Source organism: Lissotriton vulgaris, chromosome 5 (genome assembly GCF_964263255.1).
Source record: "Lissotriton vulgaris chromosome 5, aLisVul1.2, whole genome shotgun sequence".
In the NCBI taxonomy this organism is placed as follows: Eukaryota; Metazoa; Chordata; class Amphibia; order Caudata; family Salamandridae; genus Lissotriton; species Lissotriton vulgaris.
Genome location: NC_141693.1, coordinates 1,897,598,355 through 1,897,617,204, shown reverse-complemented (window position 1 = coordinate 1,897,617,204; position 18,850 = coordinate 1,897,598,355). Strand labels below are relative to the sequence as shown.

General features: G+C 44.4%; 1 pseudogene; it reads right to left on the bottom strand.

Annotated features, from left to right (window-relative positions):
- Positions 1-1,675: 1,675 nt before the first annotated feature.
- Positions 1,676-2,263, bottom strand: LOC147717658 (small ribosomal subunit protein eS28-like; annotated as a pseudogene).
- Positions 2,264-18,850: the final 16,587 nt, after the last annotated feature.

Genomic DNA, 18,850 nt, shown 5'->3' with positions numbered 1-18,850 from the left:
CCACTCCTTAATAAATGCATTTTCTGTTTGATAGATGAGTCAGGGGCTCTGCTTCATGTTGGGCAATGTCTGTGTTGGGTTTCCTCCTGAGATCTGCAGCCCATCACCCTAAACCTTTTAAATGTTTTAAATGTTCCTTTTAATTAACCATTACTCCCTCACATCCTGCAGGGAATATAAATGTAGTGGTTAACATGCACTGAGACCTCATGGCTCTACAAGAGTTGATGCAGAAAAAATAGCCCAATTAAAAACCATGGTTCTCAACCTTTCTTCTCAAAGAGAAGATGTTTCACGTGTTTTTATTAATTTGATAATTAGTTAACAGGTAGAAAGAAGAGGTTTTTATTAATTTGATAATTATTTCACAGGTAGAGAGAAGAGGCAACTAAGACCTCCACCGGATTTTCCCCCATTGCCTTCTCGTAACACAGAGGTGCCACTTACATTGACCGTGACCACCTAGTCAGTAGGATATTTCAATGAAAGTAATTAAATAAATGTTCATTGCAACCAGTCAACTGAATAACTGTGTCAGACCTGATTCTGTGCAAGATCCAACTCTGTTGGTTTTTGTCTGAACTTCTGTCTCTTTCCTTGATTGTTTTGCTTTCAGTCCGCCCCCCCCCCGCAACAAGCACTTACTCCTCACAATCTCCTACCTGCTTGGTTTTACAAGTGATAGTCTCCATCCATCTATATTACCTCTGCTCTCAGAGTGTACAACCCAGTCATGCAGATGAAGGGCTGGAAGGTAATTGAATCTTCCTTAGGCATCATACCTGTTTGGTCCTCTTATGTTATGATGGGGACGAGGGCCAGGCCCCTGACCAATTGTTCTCCCTCCCCTTACTCCTCCATCTTGTCTAACCTAGTAATTATATTCCTTACACTGCACAGCAAATTACCAACACTGTTATCCTGGGTGGACTCTTCAGTTACATTGCGGTGCTGCCTGTCCCTTGTGCTTGCCAGGGTTGCCCCATATGGCTTACGGGTATACCTGAAATAGCACTTACCATGACTGCATGTAAACAGCTGCATTACTCCGTTTACTCCTTTGACACCCGAGCGGGCATTTCAGGCCATTTCCTTTAATTACCTGTATCCAGTGCATGCCATTAAGTTTTCCCCTTCTTGCTTCTGGGTAGACTAGAAAAGGCATTTACCATGGCTGCACTGGAATCCATTGCATTCCTATGGGGTTCTCTTCTGCTGCTGAAACCCAACAATGGACTGTAACCCTTGCTCTGACTAGGATGCTAGGAAAGTCCACATGCCTCTATGCTTGACACTAGTTTGTTCCACTTCATGCTTAAGAACAGCAACACAAGGGAGGCTTTCAAGGACCCATCACGCAGAGCACCAAAACACTTCCGGCTAAGGCAACACTCAACCAAGATACTTTCAAACAACTAGAGCTATAAATTAATGTAAATCACATGTGTACTGACCCTCAGGCGTCTGTCTCCTCCATGCAGTTAGGTCTGATTCAGAACACTAATTTGGTCAATCACACACAAGACTAAAGCACTTTTCCACAGGAGCGACACTGCATCTCCAAACTGAACAAGTTTATTCCCCCAAAAATGTTTTCAGCGTTTTGAATATCAAACAATCAGATGTTTCTTTCCGTCTAAGTTGGTAGCAGGATCATTGATATCAATGCAACGTTTTAGCGTAATCTTCTTGCTTCACTCTAAGATTCCAGTAACGTAAGGACATCTCCTTCACGGACTGGCCCCTTCATATTACGAATAATTGATCGGTTGAGGAGAAGTGTGGCTCAGTGGAGAAGTATGGCTCAAATGGTTACAGAGGCAGACCCTGATGCAGAGGTCTGGCCCGGGACCAGGATTCAATACCGGCCTTGTCAGGTCTTGGGCTCAACTTCCTCGGACCTGATAATTCTCGCCTCAGTGCCTATTCTAATCATGGGTCCCACTCTGCGACTCTGGGCAATAGCTTGCTTAATCTCCACAACGGCCCCAAAAGCGCTGGGATGACAGGTTTCACCCTGGGGGTGCCCAGGAGTGGACATTCACAGGGAAAACCAGGAAGGGTTCCTAAGCGGTATACGTACAGCGCCGGGACACTACCCCAGGGAAGTAGCTGTGCGCTCTATAAATGCTGGTCCATTTACATTTACATTTACATCCATGAACTCAACCCGAAGCTGGGTGCACTGGTCCTGTGAGCCGGTTCTGCCAAGGACTTTGGTATCCCTGGCTAGCTTGATAGGCTGCATGCGGCTGGCTTCCATGATGGCGGCTGGAGGCAGAGAGCGACACTGCTATTCCACAAGCTTCCATCCAGGCACTTACCAACAGTGCAGTGTCCTGTCTGCCAATGTGCTTGGGTGCCTATATAAAGCTAATTATAATCCGGTATCAAAATATATTTGCCATGGTGGTGGTGGTGGCGGGGGGGGCTTGAGAGGCTCCTACTGACATAAAAATGCTCTCTGGAGGTCAGCTGAACCCGGCAGTGTGTTAAGTTGTTGCTTTATGAGCTCCTTCCATCAGTCCCATTGCTTGGCTGCGAGGTCTCTTACGGCGATAACTGTTGCCACATGAAGTGATTGGCTTTAGGCTACGATATCTGCAGCATTTGGAATTTCACTGTCTTGAAGCTGGCGAGGATGGCTAATTTGATCCTGGGAGAAGTAGACCTTGCTGGTGCAGTCTCAGGCGTAGATGCTCTGTCAGCAGCCAGTGGAGGAGGGGTCAATTCCGGAAATGTCTGGTGGATACAGCTTTAACTGGGATCAGTACAGACCTCTACAGCTTAATGGGCTGAAGGTGAGAGAAAGCAAGGAGGTTACCAATACCCTTTTGACAGCAGTATACACAATCTACAGTGAAATCATATTGACCAAATCCAATGGAGAAAAGATCCCTTACCCATCCTCTCCATTGCAGGAAGAAAGGGCTGGGAGGTGATGATTGCAGTGAGCCAGCTGTCAGACATGATCTTAAAAAAGCTGGACAACGTGCTGCTTAGGTACCACTCAAATATGTTGAGGATCCAGTGAATGGCATGGCTACCACGATGAAGGATATGAGAACGAAAACACGGTAAAGAGGGAAAGAAGGACAGGCTAGAGGAAGACATGGGGTGTAGGCTAAGTTTGAAGTGGGTGATAGGGGCGATGTTGGTGGTAGAAGAAAGGATTGAGGCACTGGAAAATCAGACACCAATCCAACATTAGAGTTTTGGGATATTCCGCTGTTGGGTCTGTGATAGAATAGATGGAAGCGTTGTTTTCTGAGTACCTTTCCACCCTGGGGAAGAAAGTGTACAGTCTCTCCTCTTGGTGAGGGAGCAAAGAAAATGGTGCCTGTACTGTCATTGTGTTCCATTGTGGCCTGGACGTTCATTACCTTATTCTTAAAAAGGCGGTGCTTCTGATTAATGGTTTGCAAGTGGAAGGTAGGAGTATCCCCTTGTTCCAGTGTATCAGCTCGGCTCCAAAGGCCAATGGGAAGGTGCTCCACACTGTGGCACTAAAAGTGCTTGCTTGGCTATCGCATGCTTCCTAATGTTTTTGGGAAGGCTGAAGGTCATGAACGAGGACAGAGCGGCTGAAGGTCATGAACGAGGACAGAGCGGCTGAAGGTCATGAACGAGGACAGAGCGCATCAAGAAAAGCTCTGGAGTGTTGAACTCAGACGTCTATTTTGCAGTAGAGGTTCTACTATTGAGTTAGACCAGGGGTACTCATAGTACGGCCCGCTGGCCGCTAGCGGCCCGGCAAGCCTTCCCTGGCGGCCCGCGGACCTTTCAGACATCGTATCCGAGTTTTTTAGTTTTTTAATTAAAGGCTGTCTGCAACCAGAGCTCGACTCAGAGACTCTGCTGCCTGTGGGGGCCGGGCGATTTCCGCCGTAGTCAGAGTGAGGCTGCAGGGGCGCTGAGAGGTGAAAATAGCCTCATTAACATGCTAATGGTCTTTTAAAGACCTGTGAAATGCTTGGGTGCGGCTGTGTGCGAGCGCCTGGAAGCTGTCACAGCCCGGGAAGGGAAGGGCACACAGGCAGGGTCACCCTTTTGGCCATGTCAGAGCAGTGGAGCACTGCGCAGTTCTTGACGCCTTTGGCCCCGTCAGTGCTCAGATTACTTAATCGGACAGAATCCCTCAGCGAATTAAACACTCACGATTGAGACATGCAGTGATCTGCAGGTCACAAATTCTAATCCTCGCAAGGCTGGCTGGGACTTCTAGCCTTCTGGTGTCGTTCAATGCAGTTTGGTGACTTTAAGTAATAGAAACATCTTTTAATCACGGCACTTACAAAGAATAGATGTGTGGCTTGATGTGCTGTATACAAATCAATAGTACTGTTGTCAAATACATGTTCAATTGGGCATTTCAGTTTCTCCAGTATTAGGGGTGTCTTTCATAGATTCACATGCTTGAATATTCCCCGTCGTCGGAGTGGGAGTCCCACTGTACATAAATAGCAGTAATATATATGCATGTATACATGAGAAATATCATAAATAAAATATACATACATACATATAATGCAATAGAAATGTAAACTTGAAAAAAGTACCATAGAACATTATAGGCCCATTGAAAAGCCCAAGGGAGAATTCACTTTAGTAACATATTAGAGTCATTATGTGTTGGTCCACATTCCAGCCAATCAGGCTGTAGCCTCCTCTAGAACCTTCTCCTCAGAAGCCCAAGTCCTCAGATGTTCTACCGCACGTCGTGTGAAGGGAGTCTCCCTGAGCTCTGCTCAGTTTTTTCCAGTTTCTAGCTGTTTTTCTCTTCAGAAATGTCTTCTACTAAGAAAACCTTGGTTAAGGCTTGTCCATCCTGTGGTAAATTGCGCCTTTTTCATGAGGACCCTCACAGTAAGTGTATTTACTGTCTTTACCCGGATCATATTGCCTCTACCTGCAAGTTCTGTCGCACTTTTCCCCCTAAAACATTGAGGGATAGAGAGGCCCGTCTCCTTCTGTGGCTACAGAAGTTGAAAACATCTGAGAATGTGGTTTCTGATGCTGAGAGTATGTCATCTGGATTTTCAAAATCCTCTCAGAAGCGTGGGTCTGAGACTGAAGTATCCTCTCCTTTTCTTAAAAAGAGTAAAATGTTGGGTTCTTTCAAGGATGTCTCCCCACAAGACTTGCTTCAGGGCGCGCCTACGGGACCTGGCTCTCTGGCGTCTAGACCCAAGACTATGCCCTCCTCTTCAAAAACGGGCACTGGCTCGTTGACGGGCTCGTCGACGTCTTCAGCGACTACAAAGTCAGTTTTGGCGGTTTCAACGTCGACGACCACTTCTTCCCTGTCAACCAGCTCTGCAACGACGACGACCATCTCGTCGACGAGCAGCCAAGAGGTGAGACCCATCTCGTCTATTATTAAGATCTCGTCGACGATCAAACCGTCGACGAAGAAATCATCGTCGACGCGCCTTCCGTCGACGGTTCCTCCGTCGACGAAGAACAAGCCATCGTCGTCGACGCCTGCTCTGACGACCGGATCTTCCTCGTCGACGGTGACCACCCCGTCGACGACTGGTCCGTCGACGGCTACTTTCTCAACGTCGAAAGCATCTTCGTCGACGGCGAAGAATGCAACCTCGTCGACGACCTCGTCGACGACCAAAAAATCTTCGTCGACCAAGAGTAAGTCGCTAATTCATACGCCTGTTTTTGCGGCGACGACGCAAGAACAACCGGGTGGTGCTAAGACTTTGGAAATCTCGTCGACGGGCTCGTTGACGACGCACCAACCCCTACAGACTGCTGCCACCTTCAAAGTGGTTACTGCCTCGTCTCTCAAGACTGTACCACTCATTCAGTTAAGTCCAGTAAGGAGTGGATCTCAGCCTCCGGAGAAATTGTTTCAGTCTGGAGAAGAGGAATCCGGAAATGATTCTGAAATGGATCAAACTTATGAGCCAGCATCCAGTCCTTCTGAATTACACATTAAGTGTCAAGAGTACAGTGACGAGGATGAGGATGTGGATAATAACGTTGAAGATGGGAATGTACTTTTTCCAATCGATACGGCACAACCAACTACTTACGAACAGGTTACGCAAATTCCTCTGTCATTGGTGCAAAACCTGCAACATATGCTGAACGACTACAATCGTAGGTTTCCACCGTTGTTGCCTCCTTCTCCGGCACCTCAAGTGCACCGGTCTCAGTCTCCAGCGACACAACCTCAGTCTCCAGCTCCTCGACCTCCGTCTCCAGCACCTCGACCTCAGTCTCCAGCACCTCGGCCTCAAGCTCCGGCGCCTTCGCACCTACGTCTCCTTCGGGTGCTTGCCCTGATACTGATAATGAGAATCAGACTCCTCATAACACTGGGGATAACGACACTGATGATGACATGCAGGATTGGGACATCTATTCTGGACCGCATCTATTGAAAAATGTCGTAAAGGATTTTTCCAGGTAGGAATTGGTAAAGATAGATGCCAGAGAACATCCACGATCGATCATGACTTTCTGTCTTGCACTGAGGAAGCTGGAGGAAAATGGTTTGCAGATGGCACTTTACTGTACCATGAGACCTGTTCATGTCTTTTACCGGTCACTAAGATAGCTCTTGACTGTTGACTCGTCCCTAAAGCTAACGTAGCGGAAGAAAAAGTGGACTCTGTCATCTGTATGTGAGTGGATGCCCTCCATTTCAGGGCTCCACATATTTAAGCCCTGGGACAGGACTGGCAGCTCAACTTTAGGGGATGTATAGACTGCCTCCATTATTAGATTGTTTTCTCAACTGGGAATGGAATACGACTTTTATAAAACATGATTTTTCCCCTATCTTCAGGTATGTTATACACTAGAGATATACCCGGACCCTCTCAGCCCCATCCTGGCTCATAGACCCTTAAGGTGATAGAAGACAAGGGAATCTCGAGAAACCTTAGTCCTCAATTCTGTAGGCCCACTTCAGTGACTGAAGGAACGATGGAGAACACACCTTGCTACATTAGAGGATGATGACTGGCTTGAAGCTACGATGCCAGCAAGCACACCGGGAATCTCTTCCAGGCTGTGGCTGTTGCAATTTCAATATTTCCACCAAATAAATGATACTCCTGAGAAGCATGAGGACATCTGCAACAGCAGACTGTATCCGGTGTGGGTGAGGGATGAGAACCTTACTGTACAGCATGGGAGTGCTCCCACATCTGTCCCTTTTGGTCCATGGTATACCCCAAGCATGGGTCAAATGGAGACAAGTTGCTGTTCAACATTGGATTTTTGGTGTCCACAAGGGTATAGCCAGGCACTGGGGCATAGCTGAGCTGCCCACAATTGCAGAATGGCTCCTGTGCATGGATGTCTGCACCCTGGCGAATGCCACAGTATATAAATCCCGAGATTGCTTGGGGAAACACAAAACGGTATGAGGTAAATGGCTGGAGCACTTCCATGATCTGTTCTCACAGGCTGCCTGAGATTACTTTCCAAGACGTAATTGATATTATTCTAATTACTGGCTCTACCGCTGTCAACAGAGGATGCTGCAACATACATGATATATTGTATGGAGGTTAAATGGTAAACATGCTGTATACGGTTATATTTTTCTCTGTTATGAAAAAACAATAAAAATAATTTTTAAAAAACCTCTGCAGATTCTGTGCATTTTACCTCAGCTCGTTGACTGAGGCAACCGAAAGGTCCATGTGAAAATCCTGGGAGGGATGAGTAAACACCAGTTGAATCAGGTGCCTTGTTCTTGACTCCCCCAGTTATGACACATTTGTGGGGGGACGCTCATTGTCCCACTTATAACCATCTATGGCTAGATCCCCCCTAGTGTTGCTGCTGGTATCGGTAAAGGGGAGTGAGGGTTATTCTGGGCTAATTGAGACCCAACCAAGCATCAATTCTTAACAGAAGCTTATTTTTGGAGTAGAAATGACATGAAATAATCAGTATATTACAAGGTGCCCAGGACTGTTCATTTTTTACATGTAAGAATTGACTGGAGTGTACATAGCAAGATTAAAAAGCTTTACTTGGAACTTGGTTGGATTTCTTATAATTGTTCCCCAAGCTAAGTAAAGGTTTTCTAGAGAAGTACAGGTGCATTGGATCATTTTCACTAGCTTGTCAATTTCATAGCTAAAGAAAATGATAAAACTTGCCAAAATCTCTTTAGGGTATCAGGAAGAACCAATGAGGAACAACAAGCGGCAGGGTGCTACCTAGAACCTGTAGACAATAATTTTTCACACTTGAAGAACTTACCAGACAAGACTCTTCAAAATGCTGGGATATTATGACAGTCGAGCAGTATTCAGGGAGTGTATTATGCAAAGTGCCCCAGCTGCACAACGGGTGTTCGCTTTATTGCGCCCCCAGGGAAGGTTGGTATTACAGAAGGGTCCTTAGATGCTTGTGCGGCCCCTTCTGTAATACTGAAAACGATGGCGCACATACAGTGCCAGTGCTTTCTCAAGAGGGTGTTTCCTCATTTGACCCACGCAAATGAGGGAATCCCTATGCCTCTGCGCCCGCACCGTATTATAGACGCGGGTGCAGAAGCAAAGAAGCTCTCAGGAGGTGCACTGCCAGTGCGCCTCCTGATAGCCCTCTGGAGGGGAAAGGTGGTCCTATGGACCCCCCCAGACATCCCCTTGCATGTGGGTGCAGTCACTCACTGCACTTTTAAAGGGGATTAGAGATCTCCTTGCAGGCGGGTACAGACGGATTGATGCCTGCACAGTGAAACATGGAGTGGATGCTTCAAAACCGCTCAATATTTAGCTTGAATGCTCTGCCCCCAGGGCAGCTTGAGTTCGCGGCTGCCCTGGGGGCAGTGCTTTCTATGTAAGAGGGTGTACTTTCTCTGATTGCGCCCAGCGCACCTGTTTTAAGGTGCGTCAGGGTACAAACTGGGAAAGTGTGCACTATACATAATAGGGCCCCTGGTCTGTTTGTTTTTGTACATTCAATGAATTGTACTGGTGAGGTATATACTGCCAGATTGAGGAACTTCACTTGATGCTGAGCTGCATTTCTCTAACTTAACTGCACAAAACTGTATGCCAACCAATGCTATTTGCCTCAAGGCTCCCAATCGCATCATGCTATTAAGTCCACAATTTATACACAAAATTCAAACAATCGACTCACGAACCAGCCCAGAACTGAAGCCTGTCCTCGGTTCGAAGTCTGGGCTAAAACACAATTAGAGTCTTGAGACAAACCTGTTTGGGTGTAAACCAAACCAAAAGCATGTCCTCGAGTCACATAACCACCATGAGCTTTATACCGTCCTGAGATCAGAATACAATTTTAAGCAAAGAAAAGAATCAAGCAAATGAGAAACAAAGGATTATTTTTTGTAGTTCCACTGAACTGCACAGACAAACATTTCCATGGACAACAGAAACCCTGGTCAGTACCTCGACCCGGTGAGTGTCTTAGAGAGGAAGAGGAAGACTAGGATACTACACTCCTGGCTAAAGCACCAACGAACCCCCTACAACTAACTGAAAGCTGCAGTAACGCCCGTTGACTTGACCCATCCATGGTCATGATAACTGGTAAGACAACCCTGAAGTCGAAGACATTCAGTGAGGGGATGATAAGGAGCACTTTCAGATGCAATCCACATACAAAAAACCTCAGCTTACCTTTTTGTAGAGAAACGATGAATGAAGTCTCAGCAGAAGGAAAAAATAACTTTATTGTGGACAACTGACTGTTGATGGAAATCTCATGTGCAATGTACCCTACCAACAGAACACTGAAATACACAATTCTTTAGCTTGGAAGATCAAGCCAAGCTGAAAGGCATAAAACACCCCTATTATCACGGAGAGCCATGCAAATTGAATATGATTAGGATCACTTTGTTGTAGAGTATATCACAATCCAATTTAGTTTCTTCAGAAGCTAGAGAAGGTTAAGGTGCCAAAAGCAATAGCTTAATACCTTGGCCACAGGAGATTCCAAGGAAAGGCTTACATTAATGATTACACTCTTATTTTTTCACTGGGTCTTCCAGAAGCTGAGTGGGCCCCATTGATGTGGGTGAAAGCTCTTGATTTTAGTGACTTTAATTCCTGGTCGTAAGCAGATTAGTTTTTGATGGCTTTAGAAAATGTGTGGCCATCCAAGAACAGACAAAGTTGAGTAAGAATTGTAGGCCAGAAGGAGTATATAAAAATCCTGCCAATTGTATTTCAGTTTATAAAGAAGTTGGGTGTCTTCTCGCATAAATATAAAACTGTGTGTCTAGCCTCTAAAGTGAATGAGTAAGGGGGACCATTTCAGAATTGAGCAATAGAGGGGACTGGATTGAACCTTGAGACGCAACTGTTTTAGCTGGAGTTGCAGGTAAGCAATGAAAGTCTTACTATATATTTTGTTGACAATCCGCGCAGAATTACCGAATCCATTTGATTGCCTTATTACCAAGTCCCAGACTGCAAACTCTAGTTACAAGAAGGTGGTGATACAAAAGTGTTGATAGCTGCAGAGAGGTCCAGCAGGATCAATGCAAAGACATCTCCACTGTCGAACATCTGCCAGATATCAACCACTGCTGATGTGACCATCAGCTCTGCGCTCCAGGAGGCATAAAACCATTCTGAAATGCATTTAGAGCTTTGGAGGATTCGATGAACGCTTGCAGTTGTCCAAAATCCAATTTCCCCTGATATTACCCAAACACAGGACAAGAGACATTGGTCAATGCTTCAAGATGTCATCAATTGCTTAGGAAGGTTTTTAGCAGAGATCTTCCAGTGGCAGATGTCCAGGCATTAAGGACTTTGAATTGGGAAAAGGGAAAATTGAACCAACAAACAGACTTGATCAGGCATTCGATAAAGACACAGGTTTCAGAACGCAGGCTGGGCAAATGTTGGCAGTGAAACCTGAAGCTTTGGTAGTTTGAATCAAAGTGAACACTTCTGCAGCTGTAACAGGTTTCAAATAAAACGTAGCTGGGGAAGTGTTACTTTTTTTGATCATCAGTACACTTCACTGGAGGATCAACATCTTTGTGAACTTCAATGTCAGATCGGTGGGTGATAATTTCATCTGTGAAATATTTACCAAATTTAATGCACAGGGTTTGTGGGTTGGTAACTGATTGAGGAGGAGGAGGGGCATAGCCAAATCGTTCATAACTTCAAACTATCCCTTTGTGAGATAGGGGACATTAAAAAAACTAGGACAATAAGAAGTACATTTAGCTTCCTGAGTTTTGAATTTATAGTCCGATAATGCTTATGAATATAGTGCTTGAGCTGCAACGCTTCATTTCGAGAAGCAATGCTGTTACATTAGAATGTTTTCTAGAGCTCAAATGCCCGGAGGCATCTTGGCACTTAGCTTAAATGACTAATCATGCAATGATTGACCTATAGCTATAGTGTTATGAATAAATAGGTTTTTAGAGATTTCCTGAAGACTATTAGGTTAGAGACCTCCTTCATATGCGCAGACTAGAGTTTTAGGCTTTAGTGGCTCCCAGTACCATGCTTTTGCCTCCCAGGTTGGCCACCTTAAACTGGGAGTCACTTCAAGTTTGGCCGCAGCCGAGTGTAGGGTCCTACTTAGAGTGTGCCATGTAAAACTTTGTTGAAAAAAGAGTGTACCTAAGCCATGCAAAGCTTTGTAGGCCGTGCAAACTGCTTTGAATGTAATTCTCTGTTTTATGAGAATCCAGTGCAATGTTCTAATGGCATTTGTAGCTGAGTGGTATTTGGGAATTTTAAAGAGGAGTCTAGCTGCTGCATTCCGTGAGGTTAGTATTTAGTTCAAAACATATCAGTGCGCTTTGAGAAATAGAACATTACAATAGTCTAATTTTGCCATGACCATAGAGATAAGAAGGGTATCATCTTTTTGATGGTCTTCGAAGTGAAAAAGGCAGAGGAGGTCACCGCCTTCATATGGTCTGAATATGAGAGTCTGCCCTCCATCAGAACTTCCAGGTTCTGAGTCTTATTTACTGGAGACGGTAAAGAGGCCCAGTTCGTGCGACCAACAGGAAGGGGTGAAGAAGGAAGTATGAGCTCTGAATATTAAGACCTCAGTCTTTGCAGAATTGAGTTTCAGGTGATTACTATCCATCCAGGTTTTGATGGCCAACATGCAGCCATTAAATCTGGAGCCAATACCGCTGTCACGTTGGCTAGGGATACGACAATCTGAGTGTTGTCCGTGTAGGAGGTTAAAGAGAAACCAAAGTTTCTTATGAGGTTATCCAGAGGAGTGAAATAAATATTAAAAAGAGTTGGGCTGAGCGAGGAGCACTGCAGGACTCTGCACAACAGCGAGAAGCAGTGTGAGTAGAATTCACTCAAGATGACCAACTACTCATGGCCCTGAAGGAAGGATCTCCAAAGTTTCCAGGTCTGGCCTGAAATCTTTAGGTTCAACAGTAATGCGTGGTTCTCGGTATCAGAGGCTGCCAAGAGAGCAAGCAGGATAAGTGCTGCCCCTTTTCCCTGGTCAACTGCCATTCTGATCTCTTCGGTGGCCTTGATCAGTCCTGACTCTGTGCTGTGACAAAAGCCAAATTGTGCGGGATCAAGAAAAGTATTTTGTTGGATTTACTCCACGAGCTAGGAGTTCATTACTTGAACACAGTACTGAAACTGCATTGATTAATGCCACTGAGAAAATCAGAACGGTGATGGATGGAGGAGGGTCAGCAGCCCTGATCCTCCTCGATCTATCAGCCGTGGATCACAATTTGCTGCAACAACGGCTGGAAGCGACGGGAGTCCGGGGAATGGCCCTGACCTTACTGGGCTCCTTCCTGAAAGAAAGCAGTTTAACAATCGCCATGGACAGTTTCCAATTGAAACCTTATGTTCTGCCCTGTGGAGTCCCCCGGGGTCTTCCTTAAGTCCAACTCTTTTTAATATATATGTTGCAGAACTCGCCCCACTAATTCAGAAGTTTGGGTTCAATTTGACGTCCTACGCGGATGACACCCAGATAGTCATGGCAGCATATATTAAACAAACCGCCCCTTTTCTACAGTTCCAGAACTGTATGAGAAACTCAACCCAGGCAAGACGGAACTGGTGTTGCCTGGGAAGATTAAGGACTGCTGAGGTCCACACTTCTGGCCTAGCGAACTGGGTCCCCCCCCCTACTCCGTCCTCGTCTGTAAAAAGTTCAGGGGTAGTAATTAATGCTGACCTCTCACTTAGAGGACAGGTGGGTGCGGTCATCTCCAGTAGTCTCTATCAGCTTCGTAAAATTAGGAAAATCGCTCATTTGCTGACCCACTCAGCTCTAATCCAAGTGGTGATAGCGCTGGATCTTTCACGCCTGGATTTTGCAAACTCCCTTTATATTGGTCTGCCTCAGTACCTATTAAAATGTCTGCAAATGGTTCAGAACCAGGCAGCCATACTAATATACAAACAGCCAAAATGGCATTCTGCCAGGTCCCTGTTGATCAAGCTCCACTGGCTTCCTGTAGAGCAATATGTGGCATTCAAGACTGGGTGCCTAGCTTTTAAAGCACTGCATGGCAACAGTCCAAAATTTATCCCGGCCATGATCAACAAACATGTCTCCCGGCGCAATTTGCGCTCATCCTATCTGCATCTTCTATCTGTCCCGACTATAAAACTCAAACGCATTGGAGGTTGTAGATTTTCTTACTTGGCACCTGCTCTCTGGAATTCTCTTCCGGTAACAATGAGAAGCTGTGACCTACTTGGCTTTAGAAAAGCACTAAAAACTTGGCTGTTTAGGCTAGCCTACTAATCGGGTCTGTCGTAACAACTTAAGCAGGAGTAGCGCCATGAAACCTTTGGGTGACCGTGCGCTTTATAAGTAAATGATAACATTAATATTAACATATGAGATAAGTTGATAGATGGATGGGACTGCACTACCTGAAGCTTAACTCTGAAAAGAGATTATTATTTTCGGTGAGTTAAAACCTAGATGGCACAATCTTTGGTGGCCGGCTGAGCTGGGCGAAGCACCTAAACCTGTGCTGAAGGCAAAAAATCTAGGCGTGTGGATCGACAATAAGCTAGCACTATCCCATCAGACTAATGCTACTGTCACCGCCTCCCATTTTATGCAAAAAAAGTGTAAGAAAATCCTGCCTTATATTCCCATCGACTTGAGGAAGTTGGTAATTACAGTACTGGTTCAAGCCAAATTGGACTACTGTAATAACCCCTACCTGGGCATGCGCAAGCATTTTCTTAAAAAACTCCAGTCTGTTCAAAATACAGCCGCTTGAATGCTGGGTAACATCCGTAAATATGACTCCATCTCCAAAGAAATTCGCCAACTCCACTGGGTTCCAGTGGCCAAACAAATCGAGTTTAAAACCCTCTGTTTAGCATTCAAGGCTTTGAATAACACAGGACCGCTGTCACTTAAAAGGCTATTTGCCTGGTACCATCCGGCCAGAGAGTTACGGTCCTCAGGCACAAGACTGATGATAGTTCCCAGAATACGCACCACGACTGGGTGCGGTAGGAGTCTTGCTTATGGTACTGCAAAGCTGTGGAACCCACTACCAGCCTTTTGGAAAAAAGCTAAAAACTTGGCTTTTCCAGACTTGAGTAACTAGGAGGAATTGCAACAGTCAATAGCGCCAAGACACCCCTGGGTATTCGTGCGCTCAATACGCTTTATTAACATTAACATTATCTTTTCCTCAATTTTGGCTGGGAGAGCATGATGCGAGATAGGGCGATAATTGTTTGGGTCTTCAGGGTCTAGCGTAGCTCTGTTTGGAAGTGGAGGTATTGTGGCTTTTTTCCACGAAGTAGGCATTGAGGCAATATCTGAAGAGACCTTGGTCACTCTTGGAGGGCATGGGTCCAGAGGGACCCTGAGGTGGAGGAACAAAGGATTTTGAGATCTTCCTACATTTGCAGTGGGGCAAACTTGCTGAAAGTGTCCTGCTGTGGTAATGATAATTGAGAGGATGGATCAGCAGGAGGGGGGATATTGCGTTGGCCAACTTTTTTATACACTGGTTCTACTTTTTGTTAGAAAAAGTTGGCCAAAATGTTACAGAAAGATTGCGTGGATTCAATAGGCGTTTTAGTGTCTGATGTGAGAAGCCCTGTTTTTCAGCTCAACGACAGCCTAATTTGAGGGTCGCTATATCAGTCGTAAACCAGGGATTTTCTTTAAGTCTAAAATTTGTGGTAAGGAGGGAGGCCTGTATGAATGGAGAGGAGAAAATTGTGAGATTATTTTCCAAAATTGTTGAGGATTCAGTAATGTCTTTTGAAAGAAAAACATTATGTTTAAGAGGTCCTAACAGCGATAACAGTGGAGTTATCTTGTCCTGCGAGAATTTTTCTCCAATCCCCATACGTGGAACTCAATTTGGGTTGTGTAAGAAACCCAAGTTCTATGCTAAAAATAAGAAACTAACTGCAAGATGATGAGTGCAGAGTAAGTAGGTAGAGTCTTTTGTATTGCAGGACAAATCAGGAGTGGTGATGTTAATCTACAGAAAATGGTTAGAACTATGGCTGGGCATCAAATGTAACTATGAACAATTACAAGTGGTGAAATGATACAGAACCTCTATTGCAAGACCTTGTAGATGCTCCTGCCAGTGGTTAACATTGCCAAACATGAACATGTGGTGTTCGTCAGTAAATAAATCATAGATGTCCCTAAGAAGACCACTAATCTCTGTAATAGTTTGTGGAGGGCAAAACATTTAAAAGATGTTGGAAACAAACGAGCTTTGCCGAACTTCATAACATAAGGATTCTCCTGGAATGGAGCCATATGGTTAAAAATTCAGATTTTTTCAAATGATTGCAACATTGCTTCCCAATGTTGTTAAATTTGTCGATATATTTGCAATGCCATATTCCAGTTATGATTGGGTTACTCGATAAAAGTGTTGAAAGGAAGTTATTAATACATGAAAAAAATGTTGAAAAGTAGTACTGACGCTACAGGTACATGCCAGTCTGCAATCTGCATATATCAACCCTGATTTATGGCCAAGTGGGGACCCTCTCTGTTATATACCTATTATCACCTTGCTTCTTTCCTGTTCTCTCGTGCTTGCAAGCACGAGAGATCCCCTTTGTTGTTCTCGAATGCCGACCTTCAGTCGTGAGGATTCCTTACACGTCATTCTGGACGTTGGCTTCCTCACGACTGGACGGCTCTGGTTGTGGGTGCTTGGGATGAATATCTTAATTGAAATAAACCCACGATTGAACCTACGCAAGACTCAGCTTCGTACTTAACATATTTTGGCGACGATCGGGATTTTCCTGCACCCACCGCCAGTCAAGTTTTCAAGACTTACCCGAACACCACCGTTGTTCGTCTTCTGCCTCTTCATCCTCCAGTCCAACTTCGTCTACATCAGGTCGTATATTTTAAAGCACTTTCTCCGTCCATCACTTGGCTCCCAGTGCGGATTTCTTTTCATTTCCTGGCCTTCTACCCGGCGCCGCTTGAGACTGTCAGTTGCTGCCTCGCGCTTCATCACGCGCGCTCACTTTCAACTTCCTGCTCGCGCTGCCTCACGCGCATTGCGCTCCAACTCTCAATCAAGCCCACCGCCTTTCGAAAGTCACGTCATACTGTAACCTTGACGACGACGCCGAGCAGCCATTTTCAACCACAGCGATCTGCCAAGCCTTCGTTCAGTGTTACAATTCAGTGATAGGCACGTTTCACTGGCTTTCATTTTATTTTTATATCCACAGCGATATCCACGCTTTACTGCTTTACTGCTTTCATTCTTCATTGAAGTGACCACAGCGATAGGCACGCTTTATTGCCTACCATGTTTATTTAATACCTAACATTCTTAACTCAAGTCATCTTCAGCGATAGACACGCTTTATTGTCTATCACAAATTTAACCACATTTCTTCGATTTTAACAACAAAGCATTTACAAATGCACCAAGTTAACTAGGCATCACATTTTGCTAAAGCATACTTATCTACTGGTTTATAAAACATTTTCAAATACAAAATTTTATCCTTTCATTTTATTTTACCATGGCTTCTTCTCAACAGTTTCAAACACCAGCTCCTTTTTTGCAAACTCCAGGAAAACCTCCTCTTGCTTGGCGCAACTGGCTCAAAGGTTTTGAGAACTATTTGGTAGCCATTGATGCTACTAAATATGATCCTCCTCGCAAGGTTGCCATTCTTTATGGATGTTTGGGAGATGCTGCTCAACAAGTTTTTGAAAATCGTCCTCATATTCCTTCTCCTTCTGGTGGTTCTGGTGACAATTGGAATGTTTATCAAGAAGCCATTGCTCGACTCAATAAACAATACGACGATGAGCCCAGTATTGTGTTGGAACGTCATAACTTTTTCAAACGCAAACAAAGTGTTGATGAGAGTGTAGAAGACTATATTGCTCAACTCAGAATTCTGGCTTCTACCTGTGACTTTGGCGCTAGTACAGATACTTCTATCAGAGACCAATTTATTTTTGCTTGTTTTTCTAAAAAAATCCAGGAACGTTTGCTAAGTTGCAAAAATCCTTCCTTAACAGAAACAATTGATATTGCAAAAGGGATTGAGCGAGCAACTTATTCCTCTAAAATTTTACAAGAAAGCATCTCTCAACCTTGTGTTCATTTGGTTGACCAAGCTTCTAATTTCACTTCTATTGACCTTGTTAACAATTCTTCAAGACAACAAAACAGGAAACCCCTCATATGCTATAGATGTGGGTCAAGAAACCATCTTGGCAATTCTCCCTCTTGTCCTGTTCTTCCTGCAAGAAAATTGGTCATTTTCCATCTGTGTGCAGAGGTCGCAAAAAATTTACTAGAGTCAATAATATTGAATTTCAAGAGAATTTAGAGTCTTGCTCCACCAGGCTCAATGATGTCATGTTGTCTATTGAATGTGATTCTCTTGAATTTTCTAAGATTAAGAGTCCCTTATGTGAATTGTTGATTGGTACAATTTCAATCCAAGTCAAAGCTGATTCTGGCTCTCCCATCACCATTTTATCAGATCTCACGTTTTATGCTAATTGGGGTCAAAAAGTTGTTCTTTCCAAGTCAGATGTCAATCCGAAGGCTTTTGGCGAGAAGGACATCGATATGCTGGGTTTCTTTTATTCAAACATTGCTTGTCTGGGCAGATACACCTTCACCAAAGTCTATGTTGCTCTTAAGGGCAGAGATATCGTAGGTTGGTTTGACTTAGCCAGAATGGGTTTGATTCTCAAACCTGGCTCTGATCAACCTATTGCTTTAGGTGATATCCCTCATGACTACTACACTAGTCATGATTCTGGGAACTTCCATATTTCAGATCTTTCCTTTCCCATAGTCAAAATGGACAACTTACTAAGTTCTTTTCCAAACTTATTTAAAGATAAGGTTGGTACAGTTCTTGGTTTTAAGCATGAGATTAGACTTAAACCCAATGCCCAACCCGTTATTCACAAAGTTCGTTCTCTTCCTTTGAGTGCAAGAGATGAACTAAAAGGTGTTTTGAAAAATCTTTGTGATGAAGGAATCATTGCTCCCTGTGACTCGTCAGAATGGGTTTCCCCTATAGTTTTAGTTTGTAAAAAAACTGGGGAGGTGAGATTGTGTGCTGATTTACGCTCACTTAATAACAATATCATCGTGGATTGCCATCCCCTTCCCAAAATTCATGACCTATTGGCTAATTTGGGTGGGGCAAAATTTTTCTCTCTCTTGGACCTTAGGTCTGCTTATCACCAAATTCCCTTGTCCCTTAAATCTCAAGAGTTAACAACCTTTATCACTCCCTTTGGTGCTTTCAAGTATCTTAGGCTCCCTTTTGGCTTGGCCTCGGCAGCCAGCATTTTTCAAAAACTGATGGACAATCTGTTTCAAGACATTCCTGGCGTGCAAGCGTAT